This window comes from Sinocyclocheilus rhinocerous, unplaced genomic scaffold (assembly GCF_001515625.1).
Source record: "Sinocyclocheilus rhinocerous isolate Xijiao unplaced genomic scaffold, SAMN03320098_v1.1 scaffold2149, whole genome shotgun sequence".
NCBI lineage: Eukaryota > Metazoa > Chordata > Actinopteri > Cypriniformes > Cyprinidae > Sinocyclocheilus > Sinocyclocheilus rhinocerous.
The window spans coordinates 306601-311245 of NW_015629053.1; the positions used below are offsets into that span (position 1 = coordinate 306601).

Genomic DNA, 4645 nt, shown 5'->3' on the forward strand with positions numbered 1-4645 from the left:
CACTTATTGGCTTATTAGTCATTCATTTCTACTTTTTCTCTATATTTTGAAATTATAAAATCACTATTATAAAATATCAAATCAATCAAGAAATCAGATTTTGTCAGAATTTTACACTTTTTTTTTGTGTATGAAGTAAGAAAAGTCACACAGGGCCTTGAAAAACAAACTTTTCTTCAATTTGTTACTAAATCACACATAATCACTGAAGTTGGTCAGTTCCATATAATGGTACATTTAATAAGAGTGGAATATATATAATTTAATATAAAAATATATAATATAATATAATATAAAAATTTGATTTTGCACCTGTTACTGTTGTTAATAAAAGTACATTTTGTATGCTTCGTAACTCAAGCTTAGTGCTTTACTGTTGAATCTGTATAAACAATAAAAGAATAATAAGAAATGAACATGTAATATTATTAGTAACTGCACTTATTAATGCAAAACAATAGTAATTTTATGATTAAATGATCTATATTTTAATACTCTCGCACACCACCCCCAGCGCTACCAAATCTGCTCCTGGCGCCACCATCTGTAGAACTTAATGGCGCTGGTGCCACTGCTCTCAAATGTTAGTCTGGAGCCCTGTGTTATTGCCATGTTCTCACATTCAAGTCCTGCCCTACATAATTTCCCACAATGGTAGATAGTTTCACTGGGAATTAGTTAATCATAATTAATCATTTCGAATTCTCTCGCGCTCTCTCTCTCTCTCTCTCTCTCTCTCTCTCTCTCTGTATTGACACCCCGGGCGTAATCAGCAGAGTGTCACAGCTCTTTAAGGGTCACCCTGATCTTATTATGGGGTTTAACACATTTCTTCCACCGGGATACAAGATTGAAGTTCAGACCAATGACCTGGTTAACGTGACTACGCCCGGCCAGATCCACCACATCACGCCTCACGGCATCTCCGTTCAGAACATCCCCCCCAGACCGCCGCCGCAGCTCCAGAACCAGATCCCCGCAAACCCTCCCAGCCTGGCATCCACACCTCCTGCCCAACCCATGCCGAAAAACAAGGTACTCACACTGAAAAAGTAGATATTTTGCATGGTTGAAGTTGACAAGGTCCCTGTGGATCCTTAAAAAGTCTAAAATTAAGTTTCATCATGTTTTAAATAGTGTTATTTTAGTGTAATTGAGATACCATTATAGTTTTTTAATTAATATTATAGTTTTAATTAATAATTTATTAATATTTTGTAGTGTGTTTTTTTTTTTGGTCATTTTTAGTAGTATTTTTTTATTTAGCTTATTAATTTTTGTTTTCGTTAAATGTTTGAAAGCATTTATATTATTTCAAGTAACAATTTTTTTTATGGTTTTAAATTTTAGTGTAACTTTTGTCATTTTTAGTAGTTTTTTAAAAATATTTAGTTTCTATTAATTTTAGTTTTAGTTTAAGATGTTTTAGTACATAACGTTTATTATTTCAAGTAACAATTGTTTTTATGGTTTACATTTTAGTGTAACTATAGTAACCCTGCTTTAAATAGTATAACAATAGTCCTAATTATCATTTTAAATCTTAAAGTCTTAAATTTGGAGACAGAAAAAAACAAGAATCATGAAATGACATAATATGATTATTAAATTTCATAAGGCAATAATTTAATTAAACTTGAGTGCTGTGCGTTCAAAGTCATAAAGTGGTGCTGTTATGTGTTCTTCAGGCTCACGTTTTCAGAGAAGTTCGCAGTCAATGAATACCACGCATTTATGCCAAGCGATTACTTATCAACAAACTACTGTTGATGAATTATGATAATGTTTACTTTTTTGCTTTTATATTGTAAAATGTTGTAGATGATTGGAACAGTGCATATTTATCTCCCTCATCCATTTGAATGATCAGCTGGAAGTAGCACTAAAGTTAGCAAAGACATTTCAAAATAAGAGTCCCGGGTTAATTCAGGCTTTTTTAAATTAAAATTTCTGCATTATGCATTAAATCTTATTTTGGGTAACCAGTTTAAATTTTTAGATGTTATGGGTTTGTTTTATAGCAATATACAGTATACTTTTATTTGTGGAGGTCTTGAAAAGTCTTAAATGTGTTTTTAAAAACTCTGCAGATACCCTGGTTTAGTCCAGATCAAGATCACTGATATGTTTCCATCTCTCTCTGTGCAGCCGCTGCAGTCTCCAGCTCTGACCCCAAGCAGTCAACCCAATCCGTCCATCCCTCCGTACGCGTCCCCGCGTTCGCCCCCACTGCAGCCCCACACCCCCATCAACAGCATGCCCACCGCCCCGCCGCTGCAGAACAACCAGCCCGTGGAGTTCAACCACGCCATCAGCTACGTCAACAAGATTAAGAACCGCTTCCAGGGCCAGCCCAACATCTACAAGTCCTTCCTCGAGATCCTGCACAAGTACCAGGTCGGGCCAGGCCCCTGAAAACACTTCACAAATAAATTATAATTCACAATCCACTTATACATATTCTTGTTTTGTTAATCAGAAGGAACAGCGTAATGCTAAAGAAGCAGGCGGGAGCTACACCCCGGCCCTGACCGAGCAGGAAGTTTATGCTGAGGTGGCCCAACTCTTCAAAAACCAGGAAGATCTGCTCTCCGAGTTTGGACAGTTCCTGCCTGATGCCAACAGCTCTGTGGTGAGTTTGATTGAGGCACCGCCTCTACTCTGAGCCCGCCCACTGGACTGATGCATTACTCCAGTTTTAGGCCCTTTCCACACGAACGCGGTTATTTTCAAAACCGCAGCTTTTTCTACACGGTCTGACCGTTCGTCCACAAGCAAACGCAGCACCAGGTCACTGAAACCAAACATTTTTGAAAACTCCTGCCAGGGTGAAGATTTTCAAAAACTCCGGTTGCAGCGTTATCGTGTAGACAGCGAAACCGGAGTTTTTGGCTTGTGACGTCGGAGCCTGCGCTGTTATCGCCGCCTACTGGAAACTTTTTCAGGCTTCTGATTGGCCAACATGGTTTTACGGTTGATTATATCGCCACCTGTTGGTTTGGCATGTTCTTGACAGTGCTTCACAGCATGCATTTGCGTTTTCATGTGGACGAAGATTTTTTTTTAAAACGGAAGAAGGAAAAACTCCTAAAATTTTAATCTAAAGTTTTTGAACATTCTGTAACCGAAAAGAATGAACTGTCATTTTCAGATGTTTAGGGTCAGTTAGGGTCAGAGTTTTCTGTTATTATAGTGTAATTGAGATGCTGTTATAGTTTTATAAATATTTTGAATTTATTTTGTTTTTGTTTATTTGTTTTCTGTTTTAAAGTTTAGATAATTTTGTTGTGTTTGTCATTTTATTTATTTTATTATATATATAATTATATACAATAATTACATCATAGCCTTTAGAAGTTTAATAATCACCTTAGGACCTTTTGTGATTCCTTTTTTTTTCTTTCTCATCTTAAAATGATCATTTGTAATACAATTTAAGATATTTAAGACTTTTTATTACTTGAATTTTCATAAAACTGAATTTTGTTCGCACACATGCTCCTAAATAAATTTCAACATTTGCACACATCTGTTTTTAGTGGCAAATGCGAGTGAAATGCTCGCACTGTCGCGCCCTGTAATTTTTATTTCAGTTGTAGCTTTGGTTATTTCAGTACATGACGTTAAACTAAGTGAAAGTGACACGTTTCCTTCTATGAATTTCCTTCTAGCTGCTGAGCAAGACGACAGCAGAGAAGGCCGAATCTGTGCGTAACGATCACGGTGGAACGGCCAAGAAACCACAGCTCAATAACAAGCAGAGGCCCAATCAGAATGGCTGCCAGATACGCAAGCACTCAACTACAGGCGTCACCCCACCTGTGAAGGTACAGGAAATACATTTCATTATATACTGAATTTTGTAGTATTCAGCATGTTTTTTGTGGAATAACTTTCTTGATATCTGAATTTTTTTTTTTTTTTTTTTTTCAGAAAAAGCTCAAGTTAATGAATATCAAAGATTCATCCGTGGCAGAGGCTGGCAAACATGGTGGAGGAACAGAGTCTCTTTTCTTTGACAAAGTGAGTTGCTCTGGGTTAACGTAGTAATGTTGATGTAATATGCAGGTTGCTTTTATCTCAAAAGTTTTGTTTTCCTATTTTGACTGACATTATTGGTGCATTCGTAGGTGCGGAAAGCTTTACGAAGTGCTGAAGCATATGACAACTTCCTCCGGTGCCTGATTATTTTTAACGAAGAGATCATTTCTCGTGCTGAGCTGGTTCAACTTGTGGTTCCATTCCTGGGGTAAGTCCAGTTTGAAGTGGATTTTAATTGTATAGATGTTATTTTATTTTATTTTAATTTAATTCATTTATTTAATGTATTTGATTTAAGTAAATTACAGATTTATTTATTTATTTTTTTTATTTTTTATTTTTATTTTTATTTTTTATTTTAACAGAACTCTCTTAGCATTTATTTAGAAGTAGTAGGTTTGTGTTTTGGGTATAGAAGTGAGTATTGCCAAAAATGTATTGCCAAAAATGTCAAATAATCTTGTGTTTTATTTTAAATCAATTTTTTTTTTTTTTTTTTTTTTTTTTTTTTTTTTTTTAAGTTTTTAAATTCCTTGTTTTATTGTTGTGATTATTGTTTTATGATTATTTTACTTCCTTTTATGTAAAGCACTTTGAATTACCA

At 35.2% G+C, this 4645-nt stretch overlaps 1 pseudogene; it reads left to right on the plus strand.

Annotated features, from left to right (window-relative positions):
* Positions 1 to 4645, plus strand: part of LOC107738657 (paired amphipathic helix protein Sin3a-like) — a 23902-nt pseudogene that overhangs the window by 6684 nt on the left and 12573 nt on the right.